Raw genomic sequence first — 27886 nt, 5'->3', positions numbered from 1 at the left:
ACTTCTCTGGCACCTCTGGTCTGAAATTCTTCATGCTGGGCCACTGGACTTGCCGCAGCTCACGAGTGAACGCAGGGCAACCTACCGCGTACGGCAAGTCGCCTGGTTCCCCTGGCGCATGCATGTCGACAGAGGGCCCAGCGTGCTTGTCGGATTGACGTCGCGCTTCTCTTCGGCGCTCGATGCGAGTACGAGCGTCTTCTTGCTGTCGTTCGTGAAGAACTTGGCGTTGATCGCGACGAGCTCGTGGATCCGACGATGCAGTGGAGTCGCTGTCGAGGTGGATCCGGCGAGTCGGCGATCTTGGCCTTCGGGGTGGAGAGTGCACGGTGGTTGCACCCCCACCGGTTTCGTCGCCACCGGCTCGCGCCTGGCGGTCCTGCCGCGGCAGCGATGTACTCACCTGCCGTGGAGCGTCGCCGTTGGCGAAGCCGATGAGACTCTGAATAGTGGCCCTCCATTGGTCGATCTTGTCTTCTGCTGGGGGGTAATCCAGGAGCAGTTGAGCTCGCGCCAAAGCTTCTGCTAGACTGGCGGGTAGCAGTGGCGACGGTCCGAGGAGCGGGATATTGTCGGACTTCTAACTACGTTAGAAGGAGCAGTATCCTGTCCGGGCGACCGTGCCTCGTTCGTGCCAGCACATTGGCGTGCATGTTGGTCTTGAGCACCCCGAGATCCACCAGCTCGATCTTGGTCCAACAAACGTATGGTGCTGCGAACACCATGACGCTGTCGGTCCTGCGCCTCCTGAGATCGGCGCGGTGCATGTACGGACGCCGAGGTCTACGCAGCCTTGTCCTTGGGCCTGGCAGCACCGTGAGCTCCCTCGTCGACGTCCGTTCTTCCGCCGGCGCCTTCCCCACCACCCGTTTGCTCCGGTGGTGGCGGGATCGACATGGACGGAGCAGTTGCCGCCGAAGTTTTCTTCTTCGGTGGCATTTTGATGAAGAAGATGAAAATCTAGCTCGTGTGAACGCCGGATCAGGTTCACACAATCTCGACGCCCCCTACCTGGCGCGCCAAAGATGTCGGGGAAACTGATCCACGAACACCTATGAGGCCGGCGGACCGAGCCCCTTTCGGTTCGGCGGGGGGCGGAGATCGCACGAAGAGCGGATCGAGGCGAAGCACACGAGTAGTTTACCCAGCTTCGGAGCTCTCCGGAGAGATAATACTCCTACTGCTTCTTGTGTGATTGTATTATGTTCTTGCTCGAGAGAGCTAAGTGTGTTTCTGGCTTCCGAATGAGCCGAACCCCCTCTACGTTGCGCATGGGCCTCCTTTTATACGCTCAAGGGGTCACCGACAGGTGGCAACGCAGACGAGGGTAAAAACGTAAAAGGAGTTGCGGTTGGTATAACTACCTATACAGTGCATCCTACCTAACCCTGACGGCAGGGGGCAAAGGCATTAAATGCCCGTGTGTGTCGCCCAAATAGTGCAGAAAGGGACCGTCAGGGGCGCCACCACTCGCCACGATGGCGATCTTGTCAGCGTCGCATGCCACCGCACACCGCTGGCTGCATAGCCTCTCGCCACGTGCGCCTGGGAAGGCCCCAGGGCGACACGTTGGTGGATGTGCTGGAGCGCGGGTACAGGGTGGTTACTTGCCGCGGCAAGCGCCTTGTCGCGGTCGTTATCTTGTCGCGCCCAGAAGCTTGTCGCTCACCAGGCCTTGCCGGGACGCGTGGCGCGTCGCGGCAAGTTCCTCGAGATGCCTTGGTTGGCCTTCCCGGCAAGCTCCTCTTGCCCGGGTCTTGTCTCTTGGCTTGAGTACTTTGTTCTTGAATGGCTCCAAAGGAGCCACGGAGGATCTTGGCGGTCGCCCGGCAAGCCTTGCTGCGGGGTGCTGCAACTGCCCGTGCACAAGTTCGGGATACTAGGGTACCCCTACTCTAGTACACCGACAGTATATCTTTAGATCTTGCAATCGAATCTTTTTGTTTCTTGTTTTATCACTAGTTTAGTCTATAAAATAAAACTACAAAAAAATGGAATTGAGTTTGTCTCATATGCTTCATCTTTTTAATATCTTTCGTAAGTATGATGAAAATGAAAATTTTGCTCAAGTCCTAGAAGAAGAAGTCTATAAAATGTTTGGCATAAAATACTTGAATGATGAGCATGATTGCAATTTTGTTAGTATGAATTCCTTGAATATACATGATGCTAATGATATGCAAAGCCACAAGCTTGGGGAAGCTATGTTTGATGAAGATGATATTTTTTGTCTCCCAAGTTTTGATGAGAATAGTTATTATGATGAAAGCATGCCTCCTATTTTAGATGATTATATTCATGAAAGTTGATTTGGAGAGGTCATGACTTTATTTAGTGATGAATCCACTATTTCGGAAGAGGTTCCAATTGATTATGAGAACAAATTTGCTATCTATGATGATTATTGTGATGAAATTTATGCTATAAAGAGTAATGATATCCATGAAACTTGTCATCATGATTTTAATGCGCAAATTGATTATGTGAATAAAGTATCACATGATAGTTACTTCGTTGAGTTTGCTCCCACTACTATTCATGAGAATAAATTTGCTTATGTGGAGAGTAGTAAAATTTATATGCTTGTAGATCATGAAAAGAATGGTTTAGGTGCTGGTTATATTGTTGAATTCATTCATGATGCTACTAGAAATTGTTATGAGGGATGAACATATGCTTGTAGGAATTGTAATAATATCAGGTTTCCTCTCTATGAGTTGAAAATATTGAAGCTATGCTTGTTTTACCTTCCTATGCTAGTTGATTATCGTTCCCATAAATTCTTTGCTCACAAAATCCCTATGAATGGGAAGTGGGTTAGACTTAAATGTGCTAGTCATATTCTTCATGATGTTCTCTTTATGTTTCAATTCTTCTCTTTTATGTGAGCATCATTGAAATCATCATGCCTAGCTAGGGGCGTTAAACGATAGCGCTTGTTGGGAGGCAACCCAATTTATTTTTGTTCCTTGATTTTTGTTCCTGTTTAGTAATAAATAATTCATCTATCCTCTGGTTAGATGAGGTTTTATGTTTAATTAGTGTTTGTGCCAAGTAGAACCTTTGGGAAGACTTGTGTGAAGTCTTTATGATCTTGCTGTAAAAAACAGAAACTTTAGCGCTCACGAGATTAGCTGCCATTTTTTTTACTGGAGAGTGATTTTAGGTTGATTCGTTTTGCAGATGATTAATAGACAAATTACTCAGGTCCAGCAAATTATTTAAGAATTTTTTGAGTTCCATAAGTATACGTTTGATATAGATTACTACAGACTGTTCTGTTTTTGATAGATTCTATTTTCATTGTGTTGTTGGCTTATTTTGATGAATCTATGAGTAGTATCGGAGGGTATGAACCATAGAGAAGTTGCAATACAGTAGATATTACACCAATATGAATTTAGAATGAGTTCATTACAGTACCTTAAAGTGGTGGTTTGTTTTCTTTTACTAACGGAGCTTACGAGTTCTCTGTTAAGTTTTGTGTGGTTGAAGTTTTCAAGTTTTGGGTAAAGATTCGATGGACTATGGAATAAGGAGTGGCAAGAGCCTAAGCTTGGGGATGCCCAAGGCACCCCAAGGTAATATTCAAGTACAACCAAGAGCCTAAGCTTGGGGATGCCCCGGATGGCATCCCCTCTTTCGTCTTCCTTCATCGGTAACTTTACTTGGAGCTATATTTTTATTTACCACATGATATGTGTTTTGCTTGGAGCATCATTTTATTTTATTATTATTTGCTTGCTGTTATTTATAATAATTTTTTTCGTCTTTATTTTCAATAAAAATGTCAAGGATAACCTTTACCATGCTTATTTTGCTAGTATACATGTTGCTGTTTGAAAACGGAAAGTTTACCACTGTTGCAAAAATTCCCTAGAAAAGTCAGAGAATGATATAATATTGAAACTTTTTGCATATTGAGCTACGATAAACCTTCTACAGTGTGGTATTTTTCTCATAATTATTGGAGTTAGGGAAGTATGATGAATCTTGCATTCTTTATAGACTATACTGTTTTGGCAAATTGCTGTTATGTTTGCATTGTTTGCATTTGTTTGCTTGTTTGATGATTCTATTTGATGATAGGAGTATTAAATATGCAGGGACATTTAGTATGCAATGTTGAATAATAATTTTAGTGATTTGTTAATGTAGGAAATGATAAGGTTTTTGCATTGGTTTATACTAACTTATCTCACGAGTTCTTGTTGAGTTTGGTGTGGATGAAGCTTTCGAGATTTAGGAAACTGAGATATAAAAGGAATTAAGGAGACAAAAGCTCAAGCTTGGGGATGCCCAAGGCACCCCAAGATAATATTTCAATAAGTCTCAAGCATCCAAGCTTGGGGATGCCCCGGTAGGCATCCCACCTTTCTTCTTCAACAATTATCGGTTAGTATCGGTTGAACCTAAGTTTTTGCTTCTTCACATGAGTCGTGCTATCCGTGCAATGCCATTTTATTTTGATTTGCTTGCTGCTTGAATAAAATACCAAGATTTGAAATTCTTAAATGAGAGAGAGTCTTCACATAGCTACACAATTATTTAACTACTCATTGATTGTCACTTATATCCTTTTGAGAGTAGTTTGTCATTTACTCGTGTGCTTCACTTATATCCTATGAGTAAATGGTTGAATGAGTTGAATGTCGTAAATCTGAAATAATCTATGTCTCATTTGCTTATCCCATGGGGAGTAATGACTTCACATCTAGGAAGTAGAGGTTGTAAATTTATTGAAGGTTAGCAAGCATTGTATTGGTCATTTGAACAATTCATGAAAGAATACTGAAGGAAGAGAGATTTCACATATAAATATACTATCTTGGATATCTGTTATAATTGTGAGCACTCGTTAAGTATGACATGCTAAAGAGTTGATGTTGGACAAGGAAGACAACATAATGGGTTATGTTTTCTCACATCTCAGTTAAAGTATATTGTCATGGATCATTCAAACATGTTGAGCTTGCCTTTCCCCCTCATGCTAGCTAAAATTCCTTGCACCAAGTAGAGAGTCCACCATACCTACCTATGGATTGAGTAAGATCCTTCAAGTAAGTTGTCATCGGTGCATGTAATCAAAATTGCTCTCTAAATATGTATGATCTATTAGTGTGAAGAAAATAAGCTTTATACGATCTTATTATGGAAGCAATAAAAGCGAATGACTGCATAATAAAGGTCCATATACAAGTGGAAATATAAAGTGACATTCTTTTGCATTAAGATTTTGTGCATCCAACCATAAAATCGCATAACAACCTCTGCTTCCCTCTGCGAAGGGCCTATCTTTTACTTTATGTCTTTTACTTTATGTCTTTTACTTTATGCAAGAGTCAAGGTGATCTTCACCTTTCCCTTTTTCATTTTATCCTTTGGCAAGCACCTCGTGTTGGAAAGATCCTGATATATATATCCAACTGGATGTAAGTTAGCATGAACTATTATTGTTGACATCACCCAAAGGTGAATACGTTGGGAGGCAACACTATAAGCCCCTATCTTTCTCAGTGTCCGATTAAAACTTCATAACCATAAGTATTGCGTGAGTGTTAGCAGTTGTAGAAGACTATATGGTAGTTGAGTATCTGGAGTTTGCTAAATCAAAGCTCTGACATAGACCCTTCCTGAAAATAAGATGAATTGCAATTCTTTGATGACTGAGAATGAAGTTTGCTGGTTTTCAAGAAAGTTTATGGTCTATGCTTTAACATGTGAATAGATTGTTACTTGATCGTGAGAAGTTTTATGAGATGAACTACTGTTTAACATATAATCATGCTAGAAAAGGTGATTGAAATTATCATTGATCAAACTTGTGCACCTGCTAGCATTCACACTTCATAAATTCTTTCTTTTATTATTTACCTACTCGAGGACGAGTAGGAATTAAGCTTGGGGATGTTGATACGTCTCCAACGCATCTATAATTTATGAAGCATTCATGCTATTTTATTATTTGTTTTGAATGTTTATGGGCTTTATTATACACTTTTATATTATTTTTGGGACTAACCTATTAACCGGAGGCCCAACCCATATTGCTGTTTTCTTGCCTATTTCAGTGTTTCGAAGAAAAGGAATATCAAATGGAGTCCAAATGGAACGAAACCTTCGGGAAAGTTATTTTTGGAACAGAAGCAATCTAGGGAACTTGGAGTGCAAGCCAGGGAACCTTCAAAGAGGCCACAAGATAGGGGGGCGCTCCCACCCCCTGGGCGTGCCCTCCACTCTCGTGGGCCCCTCGTGGTCCCCCGACCGACTTCTTTCGCCTATATATTCCCATATACCCTAAAAACATAGGAGACCACAATAGATTGGGAGTTCCGCCGCCGCAAGCCTCTGTAGCCACCAAAAACCTCTCGGGATCCCGTTCTGGCACCCTGCCGGAGGGGGAATCCCTCATCGGTGGCAATCTTCATCATCCCGACACTCTCCATGACGAGTAGGGAGTAGTTCACCCTCGGGGCTGAGGGTATGTACCCGTAGCGTTGTGTTTGACCTCTCTCTCTCGTGTTCTCTCTATGGCACGATCTTGATGTATCGCGAGCTTTGCTATTATAGTTGGATCTTATGATGTTTCTCCCCCTCTACTGTCTTGTAATGGATTGAGTTTTCCCTTTGAAGTTATCTTATCGGATTGAGTCTTTAAGGATTTGAGAACACTTGATGTATGTCTTACCGTGCTTATCTGTGGTGCCAATAGGATATCACGTGAACCACTTGATGTATGTTTTGGTGATCAACTTGTGGGTTCCGCCCATGAACCTATGCATAGGGGTTGGCACACGTTTTCGTATTGACTCTCCGGTAGAAACTTTGGGGCACTCTTTGAAGTACTTTGTGTTGGTTGAGTAGATGAATCTGAGATTATGTGATGCATATTGTATAATCATGCCCATGGATACTTGAGGTGACAATGGAGTATCTAGGTGACATTAGGGTTTTGGTTGATTTGTGTCTTAAGGTGTTATTCTAGTATGAACTCTATGATAGATTGAACGGAAAGAATAGCTTCATGTTATTTTACTACGGACTCTTGAATAGATTGCTTCGTTTGCTCTCCGCTATTGGTGACTTTGGAGTGACTCTTTGTTGCATGTTGAGGGATAGTTATATGATCCAATTATGTTATTATTGTTGAGAGAACTTGCACTAGTGAAAGTATGAACCTTAGGCCTTGTTTCCTAGCATTGTAATACCGTTTACGCTCACTTTTATCATTAGTTACCTTGCTGTTTTTATAATTTCAGATTACAAACCTATATCTACTATCCATATTGCACTTGTATCACCATCTCTTCGCCGAACTAGTGCACCTATGCAATTTACCATTGTATTGGGTGTGTTGGGGACACAAGAGACTCTTTGTTATTTGGTTGTAGGGTTGTTTGAGAGAGACCATCTTCGTCCTACGCCTCCCATGGATTGATAAACCTTAGGTCATCCACTTGAGGGAAATTTTCTACTGTCTTACAAACCTCTGCACTTGGAGGCCCAACAACGTCTACAAGAAGAAGGTTGTGTAGTAGACATCATGAGACTGCCATGGCCGAATGTGGTGGATCTAGAAGCAGCCAAAGCCGCACAGAACGAGCGGAAAAGGCAGAAAGCAGTCAATAAAAGAGAGTCCCACTGCCGCAAGAGAAAAGAGGCCGCACACCATGGTGTGGAGAGCTTGGTGGAGATTGAAGCATGGTGGGCTGCCGCCCACAAGGCCGGGAAGGAGAACTTCGGCGTCTGGCCAGCATGCCCTGATGGCAGCATGTGAGAAGTAGTTTAAGTTTGTAGTATTAGAGAAAATTACCAGTAGCACTTTCTTTTTTCATACACACGAGTATTTTATGCGCTTCGTGTGTGTTGTGTGTTTCCCCCGCCCAAGTTTCAAATTTCGCACCAAAATTTTCATTAGGCGCGCGATTTCAGAATGTATTCCTCCAACCACATCCCCTTCCCCTCAGTATCCCCCCTCCATCGCGCCTCCCCCTACCGGCATCTCAAACCGCTACCCCCGCAACCACAACTTCAACCACATCTACGTTCTGCTCAGATCTAGTTAGGTAACCCACCGATCTCTATCACGTCCCTGCCCTGATTGCTTAAATGGCACCTGTGAAACATCCTCATGCCTCCAAATCCCTCCCGCCAGGAGCTGATGGCGGTCCATGGCGCGATGGCCGCCGTGCGTGTTGACCCAGAGGAACACCTCATCTCCACCGTCGCCGCCGACATGGTGCAGGCTCTGGCCCAGATGAAGTCCCCCAGCGACTACCCCCCAGGACTTAACAGGTAAGATCTGACCAGCTATGTCTTACCAATACCACTTGCAACAACTATGATTTGTACGGTTGATGTATTAAGCATGTTCATGCCTTGTTTATTTCAGTACTACACACTGCGTGATGTTCAAATATTACCGTGTCCAGCTCAATTTCACCAATACCAGCAACAAACTTACAATACATGACTCAGGATATCACTAGAGATGCTGCCCATTTGCTATTTCTAGTGGATGCTAACCCTACTACACTTAACATGCCTGTCCATGTACTTACGCAGGGTCATAACGGCCGATGCTTTTGTTTGCCGTCGACGTGAGCTGCATCCTATGTCTTACAATATTTCACATAATTTGTGCAATTACAGTTTAACTCCTACCCATTTACTGGTTGCCTGTAGGTACACATGTCAGTGTCAATCCACGCTTCGACCCAGAGGAACAACTCGCCTCCGCCGTCGCTGACTGTGGGCGAGCTCTGGCCAAGATAAAGTTCCCCAACAACTACCTCTTAGGACTTACCAAGTATGTACTCACCAGTTCAATCTTACAAATACTAGTTGCAATTAATGGCTATGTTCTGTATGATCGATGTATTAAGCATGTTCTAGTAAACATGCCTAACACGTTTTTGCTACTTTCCCTACCTTTTTATAGACATCTAGGCCATTCTCTGCTCTGGCAGCACCTGCCTTGTGATGTTTAACTATGCCAATTGCATTTTTATCAGAACCGGTTTCAATGTCTATTAATCCTGTTGCAATTAATAGTTGAATCCATTTTTAAACAGTTGCATTTCAATGGCTACAAACTTACAAAACATGACTTAGGATGTTGTTAAGCTTGTTGCAATTAACAGTTGTATCTGATGACCCACAAGTGTAGGGGATCTATCATAGTCCTTTCAATAAGTAAGAGTGTCGAACCCAACGAGGAGCAGAAGGAAATGATAAGCGATTTTCAGTAAGGTTTTCTCTGCAAGCACTGAGATAATAGGTGATAGATAGTTTTGTGATAAGATAAATAGTAACAAGCAAAAAGTAAATAAAGTAAATAAAGTAAATAAAGTGCAGAAAGGTGTCCCAATCCTTTATGTAGCAAAGGATAAGCCTGAACAAATTCTAATAATGAGAAAGGAGCTCCCGAGGACACATTGGGAATTATCGTCAAGCTAGTTTTCATCACGTTCATAAGATTCGCGTTCGGTACTTTGATAATTTGATATGTGGATGGACCTGCACTTGGGTACTGCCCTAACTTGGAAAAGCATCCCACTTATGATTAACCCCTATTGCGAGCGTCCGCAACTACAAAAAGGAGTATTAAGATAAACCTAACCACATCATTAAACATATGGGTCCATATCAACCCCTAACGAAGCAACGCATAAACTAGGGTTTAAGCTTCTGTCACTCTAGCAACCCATCATCTACTTATTACTTCCCTATGCCTTCCTCTAGGCTCAAATAATGGTGAAGTGTCATGTAGTCGACGTTCACATAACACCACTAGAGGAAAGACGACATACATCTCATCGAAATACCGAACGAATGCCAAATTCACATGACTACTAATAGCAAGACTTCACCCGTGTCCTTAGGAACAAACATAACTACTCACAAAGCATATTCATGTTCATAATCAGAGGAGTAATAATATGCATAAAGGATCTGAACATATGATCTTCCACCAAGTAAACCAATTAGTATCAACTACAAGGAGTAATCAACACTACTAGCAACCCACAAGTACCAATTTGTGGTTTTGATACAAGATTGGATACAAGAGATGAACTAGGGTTTTGAGAGGAGATGGTGCTGGTGAAGATGTTGATGGAGATTGACCCCCTCCTGATGAGAGGATCGTTGGTGATGATGTTGGTGATGATTTCCCCCTCCCGGAGGGAAGTGTCCCCGGCAGAACAGCTCCGCCAGAGCCCTAGATTGATTCCGCCAAGGTTCCACCGGCGGCGGAGTTTCGTCCCGTAAGCTTGCCCACGATTTTTTCTAGGGAAAGAGTGATGATATAGCAGAAGATGGACGCTGGAGGCCCACCAGGGGGCCCAAGAGATAGGGGGCCACGCCCTACAGGGGGGCGCCCCCTGTCTCCTGGACAGGGTGTGGGCCCCCTGGCCTATTACTTTCACTCATAAATTCTTAATAAATGCAAAAAGTTATTTCATGGAGTTTCAGGACTTTTGGAGTTGTGCAGAATAGGTTTCCAACGTTTGCTCCTTTTCCAGCTAGAATTCCAGCTGCCGGCATTCCCCCTCTTCATGGTAAACCTTGTAAAATAAGAGAGAATAGCCATAAGTATTGAGATATAATGTGTAATAACATCCCATAGTGCAATAAATATTGATATAAAAGCATGATGCAAAATTGACGTATCAAATCCCCCAAGCTTAGACCTCGCTTGTCCTCAAGCGGAAGCCGAAATCGAAAAATATGTCCGCATGTTTAGAGATAGAGGTGTCGATAAAAAGAAATACGGACATGAGGGCATCATGATCATTCTAATAACAGCAACATATATAGATTTTGTCATATGATTTCCTATGCTCAAGTAATAAGCAATTCACAATGTCAAGTATGGTTCATAAACTTCATTGGGAACTAACAAACTATAATCTCAGTCATTGAAGCAATTGCAATTTATCGTAACATCAGAAAGAGTCAATAATAGAGCTTTTCAACAAGCTCACATACTTAACTATCTCATAGTCTCCCATAATTGCTAACACTCACGCAATACTTGTGGTTATAGAGTTTCAGCCGGACACTGAGAAAGATAGGGGCTTATTGTGTTGCCTCCCAACGTATTCACCTTTATGTGATGTCAACAATAATAGCCTATGCCAACTTACATCCAATTGGATATATGTATCATGATCTTTCAAACACGAGGAGCTTGCCAAAGGATAATATGAAAAAGGGAAAGGTGAAGATCACCTTGACTCAAGCATAAAGTAAAAACATAAAGTAAAAGATAGGCCCTTCGCAGAGGGAAGCAGAGGTTGTCATGCACATTTAGGGTTGATGCACGAAATCTTAATGCAAAATAACGTCACTTTATATTGCCCCTTGTATGTGGACCTTGATTATGCAATCCGTTGCTTTTATTACTTCCACAACAACTTCGTACAAAGCTTATTTTCTCTGCACTAATAAGTCATACATATTTAGAGAGCAATTTTTATTGCTTGCAACATGACAACTTACTTGAAGGATCTTACTCAATCCATAGGTAGGTATGGTGGACTCTCATGGCAAAACTGGGTTTAAGGATATTTGGAAGCACAAGTAGTATTTCTACTTGGTGCTAGGAATTTGGCTAGCATGTGGGGGAAAGGCAAGCCCAACATGTTTGGAAGGTCAATGACAATATACTTTAACTAAGATGTCGGAAAACATAAACCATTACGTTGTCTTCCTTGTCCAACATCAACTCTTTTAGCAGGTCATACTTAATGAGTTCTTCACAATCATAAAAGATGTCCAAGATAATATATCTATATGTGAACCCCTCTTTCCTTATCACTTCCTATTAATTGCAAAGATGACCAAGGCTACGTTCATCAACTCTCAACAATTTTTATGCCTCATACTTTCTATGTGTGAAGTTATCACTATCCATAAGATCAATATGAACTCTTTTGTTCTTTCTACTTTCATAAGATCATAGCAACATAGCAAAGCCCTTGACCCAACACTAATCTTTATTATAGATAGCACATGGACTCGCTTACATAAAGAGATCACAATGCAAAACTCAAAACTACTTGATATCAAAACTTCAATCTACTAGATCAAGATACTACTAAAAGGATCGAACTAAATAAAGCGGTAAAGATAGGAGTGTGATGGTGATACGATACCGGGGCACCTCCCCCAAGCTTGGCAGTTGCCAAGGGGAGTGCCCATACCCATGTGATTATTTCTTCGGAGGTGGTGAAGTGGGAATTGTTGATGATGTAGGCTTGTCGTCCGTCGTCCAAAGCATAGGCTCTACATCATAAAAGGATGATCGAGTCTCCGGGATCCTTAAATCTGCAGCCAAACTCATTCGCTTGAATCTATATTCATACTCACAGTTCTGGTTTTGCAGGTCATAAATCTGGGCTTGGAGGTGCTCGATTTTCTCTTGAAGCTTGAAGATGGTCTACCCGATGACTTTGGCATCCAGCTTGTGGTTGTTGGTGAACTTCATGATCATCATCTGTTTGGCGTTGAGTCCACGCTCCACCATCCCTTGACACTTGAAAACTTCTTGCTCCATGGCTTCGAGCTTTGTCTCCATGCTCCCGATACGACTTGGTCCCTCCACATTGCGGATGTGCAGCACCCCCTCACGCATCTCCATGGTTTGAGGGTGATGCAGCACCTCCGCGAGATAGGAGTTGATAACCTTCTCGAAAAACTTGTCCTTGGGAGTGCTTGGAGATGACATGATGCTCTAGATCTGAAACAGAAACAACTCGAAACGAAAACAGAGGATAATTGCGTGATACGGTGGTCAAAACCTTCGGGAGTATATATAATGAATTTTTACCGACCAAAATACGTAACATACAAGAAAATGGAGTCCAGGAGGCACACGAGGTGCCCACGAGACAGGGGGACACGCCCTACAGGGGGGGCGGCCTCCTCTCTCGTGAGAGGCTCGTGTCCCTTTCGGACTACTTCTTTCTTCCTAAAATTCTTAAATAATCCAAAACTGATAAAAATTGCCATTAGAGTTGTTTTGGAGTCAGTTTACTTACCGTACCACGTACCTATGCCTTTTCGGAGTCTGGAATGTTCTGGAAAGTGTCTCTTATGTATTCCTCAGGGGTTATGGTTTCAATAATATTAGTTTCAACATTGATAGGATTACCTGAAATATAATGTTTAATTCTTTGACCGTTTACCACCCTCGGATTTGTGCCTTCGAAGTTGTTGATTTTTATAGCGCCAGAATGATAGACCTCCTCGATAACGTAGGGATCTTCCCATTTTGAGAGAAGTTTTCCTGCAAAAAATCTTAAACGAGAGTTGAATAATAACACATAATCTCCTACGTTAAACTCACGCTTTTGTATCCTCTTATCATGCTAGCGTTTGAATTTTTCTTTAAAAATCTTGGCATTCTCATATGCTTGGGTTCTCCATTCATCAAGTGAGCTAATGTCAAACAACGTCTTCTCACCGGCAAGTTTGAAGTCATAATTGAGCTCTTTAATAGCCCAATATGCTTTATGTTCAAGTTCAAGAGGTAAATGACATGCTTTTCCATAAACCATCTTATATGGAGACATACCCATAGGATTTTTGTATGCAGTTCTATAGGCCCATAATGCATCGTCAAGTTTTTTGGACCAATTCTTTCTAGATCTATTCACAGTATTTTGCAAAATTAATTTGAGCTCTCTATTGCTCAACTCTACTTGACCACTAGACTGCGTGTTGGGGATATAACTACTGAGTGTAAACCGCCCAGGAGGGGATGGTTCACCCTCAACCATATTGAAGCCCACGAAGACTCAGAAGATGGCGCTTTACTATGAAGCTTAGAGGCCCGGAGTCCAAAGGCGGATTAGGGCCCATAGTGGTAAACCGCCATAGTCATATAACTTGTATTGTAAGATAAGTAAAAGAGAGACCGAGCCGAACACTTGTATGAGTCGGCCTCGGGACTCTGTAAGCCGGCCGAGTGACAACCCGTGTATATAAGGGGACAACCCGACGGCGGTTCAGGGACAAGAAACACAACTCGATAGCCAGGCATAGCTTGTTTAGCTCCCTGGTTAGCGAGACCCCAATAATCCCATCACAACTAGACGTAGGCCTTTACCTTCATCGAAGGGGCCGAATTAGTATAAAATCCCTTGTGTCCTTTGTCCGGTTTAACCCCTTTAAGCTAACCCGTCGCGATGGCTCCACGACTAAGTCCTTACACGAGGACATCTGACGTGATATTTCCACGACAGTTGGCGCCCACCGTGGGGCTATCGCATGATGGTTTTGAGTTCTTGAAGGGCAACTTTGAAGGACTCAAAGGATACACTGTGGGCCGGATGACTAAGAGTCATCGTGGCAAGCTCTACATCGACGATGCAGGCTGGGGCCCCGAGGCCGGCTCAATCGAGTACGGGTACCGGGTCCCCTTCGGCGGAATTAACGTCTTCATCAGCAAGATCGGCGAACCGGGCCCTCAGCTGGACACCTGCACCGACCTCATCGAAACGGCTCAGTGTGCAAGTCCCGCCCGGGTTCAGCCTACCGTGAAGCGTGCATTCGTGGGATGTGTCCATGGGATTGGATTTGAACCGGTGTCTGAGGGTGAGACGGTCGCTTATTCTGACAGTGAATCATCCACTGGTGAAACCGAATCCCTGTACCAAATTCAGGATGGCGTGTTTGAAGGGTATTCCGATGGCACCAGTATTCCGGAATTTCTTGAAACGCCGAACCACGTTGGAATCTTCATGGCTGGAACACAGCCAACCTTGCAAAACTCTACTGCGGCGGCGTCTGGGCCGGTAACAGGGGTAGGAGGCTCTACGCGCCGGCTGGCTCAAGTTCTCTCCGGTTTGATGGATGCCTGTGCGGCCTTGTTAACCACGGCAGTTACACCAGCGACGCAGGATCAGTACAATGCGGACATTGTGAGTCTAAAAGATCAGATAACGCAAGCCAAGGCGGACTTAGCGGCTGAGGAAACCAGGATGACAAAGGAACGAGCCGCTTTAGATGCCCAGGCGCAAAGGATTCAAGCTGAGAATTATTGGCTTTTGATGGATCAGAACGCTTTAAATCAAGTATCCAGGAGGAAACATCAATCTCGCTTGCCAGCGGATTACAACGCAATGAATCTCTTTGGAACGCCAGGTGCAGGAACTAGTAACCCGCCAGCAGTAAACTGGAATACCGGTCCAAGGACCGTGGTGCCGGATCAACCTCAGGTGATGGGTCCACCTCAGCGTACGTTCAACCCACGGTATACCGCACCGCCGCCGGGTCACTTTTCTACCCCGTTGGACAATATGATAGCAGCAGCATCCCGGTTGGCTGCTATTCCGATTGAAGGTGAATCGCCGGCAGCGGTTGAGACATGGCGGGCTAGGGATCTTCTTCAAACAGCTTTGACACAGCAGCAAGCTTTCTCATATAGCCGAGACAGGGTTCACTCAACTCCATGACCGAGCAAAAGCTATAACATGCATATAGATGAACCGGAGGTGTCTAGCAGTGCGCGGCGCCGCATTGTCCCTCAAGGCCTAATCTGGTGCGTGGTGATATGAACGCTCAGGACGTGGTGGATAATGGCAGAGCACAAAGGGAGGCCGCTTTAGCAGCACAACATACGGGGCGATACCAACCCGCCCCGGTTCAGCCAGTAGCGTCAGTGGACCGAGGCGTCAGAGTTGCTTTCAGCTCGTGGGGAGTGCTGTGCCTTATTCCGGCTCTCCTTAATGTGCAATTTCCTAAGGACTTCAAGGGCCCACGTAAGGTGCCGAATTACACCGCTGATCAGCCACCCGAGGCGTGGGTAGAAAGTTATCAGATGGCAATGGAGATGCTGGACGTTGATGAAGCGGCTTGTGCAAAGTACTTCACGATGATGTTGGAGGGAACAACCCGTACTTGGTTGAAAAATTTACCACCTAACTCCATCGAGTCATGGGACCAGTTGAAGGCCCGGTTTATAGCCAATTTCAAAGACACATGTAAGTAGCCTATGTCCATTGTGGATCTCGACACCTGTGTGCAAGGGGAGAACGAGTCAACAACTCATTGGGTGCGTCGGGTTTCAGAAGTCTTGCATTCATCGGACCCTAATAATGCTGGCTCGGCAATCATCACCTTGGAGCGTAATTGCCGATTTAAGTCACTAAAGATGAAATTAGGACGGCTCAAGCGCCACTACAATGACATGGGCACCCTCATGGCCGCCTTGGTCAAGTATGCCGATTCTGATAATACCAAGGATCCCGATTCTGATGAGGAGAAACCGGAGAAGGGAAAGAAGAACGGTGGTGCAAAGGGACAGCAACACAACCAAGGAGGCCATGGGAATAATGGTAAGCGTAAAGCGGATTCAGATTTTGTGGCTAACGCTAATGTGCAGCGTTGTAAGGGTAAACCGCCCCAGCGCGGCGGCGGAATGAATCTGGAGCGTTTGTTGAATCAGCCCTGCCTAAAGCATGGGACCAAGGAGGTTCCTGCGATGCATCTCTGGAAAGATTGTCACATTATGAAGGAGTTCAAAAACTCTGATCTTTTCCTGTATGATCAGGGTCCATCAGGCGGTTCAGGTCCAGGTTTTCATGGTGGCGGTTGTTCAAACTCTGGATTTCAGAATAATCAGGGCAACCAGAACAACCAAGGTGGTAATAACCAGCAGAGTAATCAAGGAAATCAGCAGCAGTCGGGTTACCAGAGTCACCCAAAGCAGTTGAATGGAGGGCAATATCATGTGTTCACCACTAGTTTGTGCAAGTGTGATCAGAAGCTTCAGAAGAGGGCTGTTAATACTATTGAACCGGCAGTACCACGTTACCTGCGGTGGTCCGAGCAACCTATTGTGTGGAGCAGAGAGGATCATCCGCCCCGGGTTGACAATCCGGGTCACCTGGATTTGGTGGTGGCGCCTCAGGTGGGAGGTTATAAGTTAACCAAGGTACTCTTTTATGGAGGGAGTAGTATCAACATTCTGTATTATGAGACCTTCCGTCGCATGGGGTTGACAGACAAGAGTCTTGAACTATCCAACACTGTTTTCCATGGTGTGGTACCAGGTAAATCAGCGTATCCTATTGGTAAGATCGCTTTGGAAGTTGTTTTTGGTGATGAACATGATTCCCAGTCTGAGACATTGACCTTTGAAGTGGTGAGGATCCAGAGCCCGTACCACGCACTGGTTGGGCGACCGGCTTATGCAAAGTTCATGGCGAGGCCTTGTTATATTTACTTGCAGCTCAAGATGCTGGGTCATAAAGGGACCATTACGGTTCACGGAAGTCATAAAATCGCTTTGGATTGCAAGGAAGGTGATGCGACTTATGCTGAGTCGGTTTGTGCTACAGAGGAGCTGAAGTTTTATAAGGAAAATTTTGATCCGGCAGACATGACCCCTCTGAAGAAGCCCACCACTGAGCATGACCCATCCCTACATTTCAAACCGGCTGATGAGACTAAACTTGTTGACTTTGTTCCTGGCAATTCATCCAAGCAGTTTAGCATCAGCACAAATCTGGATCTGAAATAGGAAAGCGCGCTCATCGAGTTCATCCGTGAGAACCGGGATATTTTTGCATGGAAGCCTTCTGACATGCCAGGTGTACCGAGGGAACTCGGTGAGCACACTCTCAATATTGATCCGAAGTTTAAACCAGTCAAGCAATTTCTTCATCGCTTTAACGAGGAAAGACGCAAGGCAATTGGTGAAGAGGTAGCCCGGCTGTTGGCTGCTGGGTTTATCATTGAAGTGTTTCATCCTGAGTGGTTGGCTAATCCGGTGCTTGTTCTTAAGAAAAACGACACTTGGCGCATGTGTGTGGATTACACAGATTTGAACAAAGCTTGTCCGGCCGATCCTTTTGCTCTCCCGCGTATTGATCAGATCATTGATGCAACGACGGGTTGTGAGCGTTTGAGTTTCTTGGATGCTTATTCAGGCTATCATCAGATCAAAATGGCAGTTAAGGACCAGGAGAAGACCGCCTTCATCACTCCTTTTGGAGCTTTCTGGTATGTTTCTATGCCCTTTGGGCTCAAGAGTGCCCAGGCAACTTATCAGCGCTGTGTGCAGAATTGTCTACACACTCAGATTGGGCGTAATGTTCATGCCTATATTGATGACATTGTGGTAAAATCCAGGAAGAAGGAGACATTGATAGATGATCTCAAAGAGACCTTTGACAATCTGCGGGTTGACAAGATGATGGTCAATCCGGACAAGTGTGTCTTTGGTGTTCCGACAGGCAAGCTTCTAGGCTTTCTGGTGTCCAATAGAGGTATTGAGGCTAATCCAGAGAAGATCAAAGCGATTACATCTTTGGCTAAACCGGCATGCATCAATGATGTTCAGCGTCTAGCAGGTCGGATCGCAGCCCTAAGCTGGTTTATCAGCCGTTTGGGAGAGAAGGCAATCCCTCTATATCAGATGTTGAAGAAGACAGACACCTTTGTCTAGAGTGATGCGGCTGATGCGGCGTTTGAAGACTTGAAGCGGCAGTTGGTCGAACCGCCCGTCCTTGCTGCTCCGGTTGACAAGGAGCCCTTATTGTTGTACGTGGCTGCTAATGCCCGTGTTGTCAGTGTGGCAATCATGGTGGAACGCAAGGAGGCTGGTAAGGAGTACCCGGTTCAACGGCCGGTTTACTATATCAGTGAGGTGCTTATCGAATCAAAGCAGCGATATCCGCAATGGCAGAAGCTCGTATATGGGGTTTTTATGGCAAGTAGGAAGCTCAAACAATATTTCCAAGGCCATCCCATTATGGTTGTCAGTTCAACTCCATTGGGTGATATAATTCAGAACAGGGAAGCAACTGGCCGGGTTGCAAAATGGGTAATTAAACTTGGTCCACATGGTCTGAAGTATGTGCCTCGAACAGCCATAAAGTCTCAGGCACTTGTGGACTTCATCAATGACTGGACCAAGTTACAAGCGCCAGAGGACAAACCGGATAATACATACTGGACTATTCACTTCGATGGATCCAGACAATTGGAGGGCTCGGGGGCTGGAGTTGTTCTTACTTCCCCTCGAGGTGATAAAATTTGTTATGTCCTCCATTTAATGTTTCCCTGTACTAACAATGCAGCTGAGTACGAGGGTCTGCTCCATGGGCTCCGAGTGGCCAAGGAGATGAATTTAAGCCGGGTACGATGCTTCAGAGACTCTGATCTGGTGGCTCAGCAAGTTTATGGCACTTGGGATTCTAAGGATCCACTCATGGCGGCTTACAGACGTGAAGTGGATATTTTGGCGGGTTACTTCAAAGGGTATCAGGTTGAGCATATCGATCGGCACAAAAACAAAGCAGCAGACGCTTTAAGCCGGCTTGGATCTCAGCGTAAACCGGTACCTCCCAATACCTTTTTAGATATCTTGCATAACCCGTCTGTTAAGTTGCCTACACAGGAAGATTTGGCTATTCCTGATCCGGAGGCTCAATTGGTGGCCACTTTACACGTTGTGCCGGATTGGCCGGTTCCATATCTGGCGTATATGAACTAGGCGAGTTACCAGATGATGAAGTCCTTGCTCGGCAGATAGTCCGGCGTTCCAAGTCCATGGTTATTCACAATGATGAGTTACACCGCTGCAGCGTTTCAGGCGTATTTCAGCGTTGTGTTTCTCCAGAAGAAGGCCAAGAGATGCTATGAGAAATTCATGAAGGGGATTGTGGTCATCATGCCGATTCAAAGTCCCTGGTTGCCAAAGCTTTTCGTCATGGGTTTTACTGGTTGACAGCTCATGCTGATGCGGAGGATCTGGTAAAGCGATGTGATGCTTGTCAAAAGCTTTCACGCAGAGCTCATGTTTTGGCTCAAGAATTAAGGATGATTCCCATCACTTGGCCATTTGCCACTTGGGGGCTTGACATGGTGGGACCCTTTAAGCGCTCCAAGGATAAGAGGACCCACCTGCTAGTGGCGGTTGATAAATTCACCAAGTGGGTTGAAGCGGAGCCTGTCAGCAAGTATGATGCGGCTACGGCGGTTCAATTTCTCAAGAAGATTATCTTCCGCTTTGGCTTTACACACAGTATCATCACAGATAATGGCACAAACCTTTCTAAAGGTGAGATGGAAGATTTTTGTTAGAGAGAACACATCCGGCTTGACATAGCATGCGTGGCGCACCCCCAGACCAATGGTCAAGCAGAGAGAGCTAATCAAGAAATCTTGAAGGGTATCAAACCCTGGCTTATGGTCCCTTTAAAGCGGACGCTGGGTTGTTGGGTGGAGGAATTACCTTCTGTGTTATGGAGCATCAACACCACTCCCAACAGATCGACGGGTTACACGCCTTTTCTCATGGTGTACGGGGCAGAGGCGGTCCTCCCAAGTGATATTGGTCACGATTCGCCCCGGGTTGCTAATTATGTCGAAGCAGACAATGAGTAAGCACGCCAGGAGGCGTTGGATCTATTAGATGAAAAGCGGGATATGGCTTTAGCCCATTCGGCGGTTTATCAGCATGACCTGCGGCGTTACCACAGCCGCCGGGTTAGGACAAGAACCTTTCAAGAAGGCGATTTGGTGCTCCGGCTCATCCAGGATCAGACCGACATGCACAAGTTATCCCCACCTTGGGAAGGGCCCTTTGTGGTCAGCAAAAATCTGCACAACGGATCATACTACCTCATTCACGTTCGAGACAACTCACGCACCTCTGAGGAGGAGACCCGGCGGCCGTGGAACATAGCTCTCCTACGACCTTACTACACTTGAGCCATAGGGTTTTCTTATGTACATATTTCGACAATGTATATATTATGATCAATAAAATAAACCAGCATCCTTGCTATAGGCAGGGCCTCTGCTGTTTTTTCTCAAATATCCTTTGAGTTACATGGGGGATTCAGCTGACAAAGCAGAGTACTACCTGTTAAACCGGCTATACTGCCACAATACAGCTTGGGAGCTTCACACCCAAGGGGCCAAAGAGAGTCTGGATGCTTTGCACAGCTCAAACATAGGCCCCAATGAGCACATCTCATCATGTTACTTGGGGGCTCTTTGTGTAAAGTAACAAAGAGTTTGAAAGGATCCTTGTAGCTAGGTATCGACCCACGACTTGGAAGCCTGGTATATTTACCAAGAACCCCGGGTTAACCTGCCTTCATCAAGTAAGCCACTCCTATCCAGGTAATCCTGGCACGACCCTCCGAACGGTTGACAGGTACTCTCATTAAGACCCTGAACTTGTAAAAGTTAAAATGGTGATTGGTTAGTTGGAGGCCCATCTTAAAAGGCTTTGTCAAATGGTTTAACTCAGCGGCCTGGCAGCCCATGAAAAGCCTCGAATTTGGGCCTGGCAGCCCTCGGAAAGCCTCGACTACACGGTTTTATTTGCACTTCACTATTTTTCTTTTGATGACTTCTGTGTTAAACCAGTATCTTTGATCTGGTATGGCTTTTCAGTCATCATATTAACCCGGTGTTTGTTAACCCGGCTTGGATCTCAACTAAACATTGACGAACCTTATTATTAAACCAGAGTTTATTAACCCGGCTTGGCTTTGACTACTTGTCGCCAGTTTTTTTTTGTTATCTGGTGTTCATCGTAACCCGGCATGACTTCTTATACATCATCAGTACAAGGTGAAGTTATACAAAATTCAAGATTTGGGTTTTCACCCTTATTACAATCAAAGTTGGTAAACCAACTAAAGTGATATCACATCACAGGTATGAGTTATTTCATATTTCTTAAGGTTTGATTATCAATCAGGCTTTATCTTGGGTATTATGACCCATCCAATGGTAAATCTCCAGGACAAACTTTCTTTATGCAGGCTTCAGAGTCGTGTTATCAAAGCATAAGCAAACATTGCATGTGTTATGGCGGTTCAACACAAGTCGTGCATCAGCACAGCAAATCAAAGAGTTTTAAACTAGCCTATTACAAGGCACTTTGAGGCCCAAAAGTTGATTGTTCTTGCGCAACAAAAGTTTGTCACAGAAACACCAATGTCGGATTAAGATTCATTGCCAGGACAGCATGAAGTTGACGGATCTTCAGGCGCTGGTTCACCCTCCTCCTCTCCACCCAGAGGCTGGAAATCAGGGGTGGTCCAGTCAATCCGGGTTAGAGCTTGAAAGACAGCCTCTTCATCTATCAGATCAGACGGATCAACATCAGGGGCGTAAGCGTGCTTACGAATTGGCGGGATAAGGTTCTGCGTCTCTGTCACAGTCGTGTCAACTCGATGGTTCTCTTCATCATAAAAAGACCGATGAACAGTCAGGTTAGCTTCTGCAGCCAGTTGACTGGACGATGGGCGCATCTCCTTTGTCAGGGCTTTGAGTGTGTCATTGTCAAATGCTGAACCATCTGCCTGTTCATCTGGAAATCCCTTGGCAATGTCAACCGGATCCAAGTCAGATATCCATGCTTTGGCCCGGGTCAGTGCCAGTAAAGCGCCAGCCCTAGCAGCAGACCGCTTCACCTCCTCTATCTGAGCCAGTGTCATGGATAATCTTGCTAATGTCTCCTTGATCAAAGTTGGTGCCGGTTTGTTATAAGAGACTGCAGAGATCGCCCGTTGTGCACCGGTATACAGTTGTTCATGTAAGTGCATCTAGTTCCACCCCTAGTTGGTTTTGGAGTATTGACGACAAAGTTGGTTGAGGGACTAATGCGTTTGTGAGAATTGCAGGATAACACAGGTAGTGTCCCTCATTGATTCGGTTTACCTACCGGAGATGACCCCTAAAAATGTATGAAGACATTGAAGACAATGGTGGTGTGTGAAGATGTTCACACTAAAGACTATGACATGAGAAGACATTGAGTGAAGACTATGGAGCGCGAAGACTAAGTTGTTTCGTTGTTCCTTTTTCTTGTGTTGAGTCATTGGAACCACCATACTGTTAAGTGGGGTCCAAGTGAACTAAGTCAGAGTGACTGAAGTGATGCTCAACCCAAATCCTATGTCTTCAAGCGAAGACAATGAGAGCAAATCTTATCTAGAGCTGGATGAGTCAGCTTTGCTTGTAGCCCAAGTAAAGTTGCCGTGTGTGTTTGAAATCTGACCGTTGGAACACGTGTCAGTTCCTTAGTGACCCAGGGTCATTTCGGACATATCAGGTCGGGTTGCCTTGTGGCTATAAATAGCCCACCCCCTACACCATAAATTGGTGGCTGATTAGAGTTAGTTTACGGCTTTTGTCGTTTTGAGAGCAACCCACCTCCAAGCCTTTGAGAGAGAAATCCTTGCGAGGACAAAGCCCAAACACCCAGAGCCAAAGAGTGTTAGGCATCACTGAAGTCTTTCTGTCTGTGTGACCTGAAGACTTGTTACACTTGAGGCCTGTGTATCCTCCAGACGGTTAGGCGTCGCGTTCTGAGCATCCAAGAGTCATTGTGGATTGCCGGTGAACGAAGTCTGTGAAGGTTCGGAAGTCTACCATGAAGAATTACCAGAGTGATTGGGCGAGTTCTGTGTGTCATTAGCTCAATGGGAATAAGGTGAAGACGCGGACTTTTGAGTTGAATCTCAGCCTCCCTAACCAGACGTACAGTTGTCACAGCAACTAGAACTGGTCCAACAAATCCCGTGTCTTCAACAAGTGACTGGTTCTATTCCTTCCCTCCTTTACTTTGAGTTTGTCTTCGTGAAGTCATTGCTTATCTGTCTTATCTGTTTGACTTCATTGCTTGACTACTATTGTTGATTGGCTTCATACTATCTTCCATCCTGATCCTTACTACCTAGCAGCTATTAGTCTTTGTATGTTAACACTATTGCATACTTGACTATGGCTTGCTTGTTGTAGTTTATCTTCCGCTGCATATCAATTAGGTCATTTCTATTATCTGTCTTCGAAACTTCCACGTTTTGAAGACTTTGATAAAAATCGCCTATTCATCCCCCCTCTAGTCGATAACTAGCACTTTCAATTGGTATCAGAGCAAAGTACTCCCTTGTTCTGTGTGATTCGGTTTAACCACCTGAGTTTAGCTATGTCGACTGAAGGGATAATCAAAGTCTCTGCTGCTTGCCCCGTGTTCGATGGAACTGAATATCCCTACTGGAAGAATAAGATGCGCATGCATCTTGAAGCCATTGATGTCGACCTCTGGTATGTCGTCAAGAATGGCGTTCCAAAAACTGGTGAAGGTGTCACCCCTGCTGATGTCAAGAAGTTCATTCAACTGGACTCGACTGCAAAGAACATCATCTGTGGTCATCTGGCCAAAGGACAATATGGTCGTGTGAGTGCTCTGGAAACGTCAAAGCTAGTCTGGGACTGGCTATCCAAGGTCAACGAAGGCGTCTCAACTCAGAGAGATCAAAGGATCAGTGTTCTTCGCAACCTCTTCAACCGCTTCAAGAGAAACGACAATGAAACTGTCCAGCTCACGTTTGATCGCCTCACCGACATCACAAATGAGCTACAGGCTCTCGGCGCCACTGAGATCACCAAGCATGAAATCGTCAAGACGCTGCTGAGATCTCTTGACAGCTCCTTTGACACCCTTGCCCTCATGATACAAGAATGTCCTGTCTTCAAGACTCTCGATTCGTCTGATATACTTGAGAGGCTCAACACACATGAGTTCCAGCTTTCTGAGAAAAGAGATATCTATGGCCCCAACTATGGCCGAAGTCGTGCTTTGAAGGAAAAAGTTGTTTCCTCATCTGAAGAAGAAGAATCTGACTGCGGTTCTGATGATCCTGAAGACATTGGAAGGGAACTTGCTATGCTTGTGAAGAAGTTCCAGAAATTCACCAAGAAGAAGGGCTTCAGAAAGTCTTCACAATCCAGTTCAAGAAATGATGAAGCTTCCACTCAAGACAACAAGAAGAGAACCTGTCACAAGTGTAAGAAGCTAGGGCACTACATCTCTGAGTGTCCTCAGTGGGATAACGAGAAGAAGAAGAAGAAGAAGAAGAGCAAGGAATATGACTCTGATGACAAGAAGACGAAGAAATCTTCAAAATCTTCTTCCAAGTCCTCAACAAAGTCTTCATCTCACAAGAAGAGCTCGTCTGGCAAATCTCGTGCTTTTGTCGGCAAGGAAATGGATTCAGAGGAGGAGTCTGCTTCTGAGGAGGCGGATGTGGAATCTGAAGCTGAGTCCGACTCTGGCGTTGCAAGTCTGGCTCTAGCCACAGCCTACGTTGCCAAGTCCATCTTCAACACTGAAGACAATGACTCCCACACCAATGCTAATGATGACAAGGACGATCCTTCTCCCACCTACTGCTTCATGGCACGCGGTGCCAAGGTAAAATCACGCGATGCTTACTTTCAAACATCAAGTGAAGATGACTCTGATTGTGAATCTAAACCCAGCTACAAAACACTTGCCAAAATTACTACTGAACAACAAAGGGCTATGGAACATACTCAAAAACTGTTAGACAAAAGCGATGACCTGTTGGATGCGGAAATGACACGTTCACAATCCTTAGTTGAAGACATAAAAAATCTTCATGCTAAGTATCAAGAACTTGAAAGTCTTCATGAGACGCTCTCAACCACTTATGAAAAGCTCTCCTATGATTATCTTCAAAGGAAGCAAGAGCTTGAGAAATTGAAAGCGACTCATGAAGATCTTCAAAAAGAGAATGAGTCATTTCGCGCTCAACAGATCAGTTCCGCTCAGGAAGGATTTGAACCAGCATGTTTAAAATGCATTGAGCGTAATAACGCTATCTCTGTTGCTGAATGTTCCACTGCTGCTACTGTTGCTCTATCTTCAACTAATGATGTGGTAACTAACCCCTCTACTGAGGATACCACTACTATTGCTGATGAAAATGCTAGGTTGAAGACATTGCTTGAAACAGGAATGTATAAAAGTCTGAAAGGGCATCAGACACTTTGCGATGTCCTCAAAAAGCAGATTCTGAACCGAAACCCTAGGAAAGAGGGTGTTGGGTTCAAGAGGAAAATGAATGTTGATGGCTCCTACTGGAAGCCTGAGCAGTATCCCAAAACCACATGGGTTGCTGCAAGGGAACCTTCAGTGGATCCATCCACCTTATCTGGATTTACCTGTGCTAATCCTATTATCATTGATGAATCCTTTGATGCAAACTATAAACTATTCAAAAATCAGAATGGTGAAGTGTTTGCCAGGTATATTGGTACTAACTGCAGGAATGGACCGCCAATGAAGAAGATCTAGGTTCCGAAAAGCTGTCTTGAGAATCTTCCTGTGAATGTTGTCATGACACCTCCAGGGAAGAAGACAAACCCCACACCAAAGGTGTCACATGGTCCAACGGCTTCATACGGAAACAAGACTCACCTGAGTCACCCTAACGCCAATGTTTTGCAGGGAAATCGTACTCAAACTTATGAATATGAGAGCGTGTCTTCAAACCGCTATGTTCATAGGACTAAGAACTTTTCTGCTTATTCATATGAGTATCATTCATCTTCTGCAAGGCTATTTTCTAGGGCTCCAAAGCCAAAAATCTCAGATGCTGCACTTAGACTCATTGCTTCTAAGCCATCCCTAAAGATGTGGGTGGTGAAGAAGAACTAACTCTCTTTTGCAGAACATGGTCTCCAGCCAGCAATCAAAGGCGTCCTATATTATTTCTGGGGACCTAAAACACTATAAGGGACGCATGATAAAATGATCATACCATATATTTCACATGTGAATCGCTTACCCGTCATACTATGAGTTCTAACCTTATGCTAGGAGCTGTGATAATCCGTGTGTACATCAAATGCTTATGCTTCACAACATACCTTGTGAAGCCTATCCTCCTAACTGCACTGTAGGGTATGACACCTCATGCTTCAGAATGGATTATGGACAGTGGATGCACTAATCATATGACTGGTGATCGAAGTCTTCTCATGACTCAACCTTACGTCCATCCGAGAAGAGTCAAATCACATTCGCTGACACTGGTAAAGGCAAGGTATTGGGTCTAGGTAGAGTTGCAATCTCAATGGATCAACACATGGATAAAGTGATGCTTGTTGAATCCCTTGGATTCAACTTAATGTCTGTCTCAATGCTTTGTGACTTAAACATGATTGTGATATTTGGAAAATATCGTTGCCTTGTACTAATGGAATCTGACAAGTCTCTAGTCTTTGAAGGGTATAGGAAAGGTGATCTATACATGGTAGATTTCTCAGCAGGTCCACAGCTTGTCGTATGTCTTCTTGCAAAAGCTTCAGAATGCTGGCTCTGGCATCGGAGTCTGGGACATGCTGGCATGAGGAACTTACACACTCTCATCAAGAAGAAGCATGTCGTAGGCATCGAAGGTGTCAAGTTCAAGAAAGATCATTTGTGTGGTGCTTGCGAAGGAAGATAACTAGGGCCAAGCACCCCTCGAAAACAATCATGACGACATCTCAACCCTTCGAGCTGTTGCACATGGACTTATTTGGCCTTACTCACTACTCTACCCTCACAACAACGGCGTGTCTCTATGGCTTCGTCATTGTTGATGACTACTCAAGATATACATGGGTGCAGATAATTCTACAAGACTGAAGTACAAGATGTCTTCAGACGATTCGCCAATCAAGCAATGAACCATTATGGCATCAAGATCAAGCATGTCAGAAGTGATAACGACACTGAATTCAAGAACACCGGGCTTGATCTTTATCTGGATACAATGGGAATCACTCATGAATTCTCTGCCCCATACACACCTCAGCAAAATGGCATTGTAGAGCGCAAGAACAAAACCCTCATTGAGATGGCTAGAACAATGCTCGACGAGTACAAGACACCAAGAAAGTTCTGGCCTGAAGCCATTGATACAGCATGTCACATCATCAACCGTGTTTACATCCACAAGCTTCTGGGCAAAACATCCTATGAGCTCCTTACTGGCAAGAAGCCAAATGTCAGCGAATTCAGAGTTTTTCGTGCTAGATGCTGGATCAAGGA

Source organism: Triticum aestivum, chromosome 7B, assembly GCF_018294505.1.
Source record: "Triticum aestivum cultivar Chinese Spring chromosome 7B, IWGSC CS RefSeq v2.1, whole genome shotgun sequence".
Lineage (NCBI taxonomy): Eukaryota > Viridiplantae > Streptophyta > Magnoliopsida > Poales > Poaceae > Triticum > Triticum aestivum.
This window is presented reverse-complemented; position numbering follows the sequence as displayed.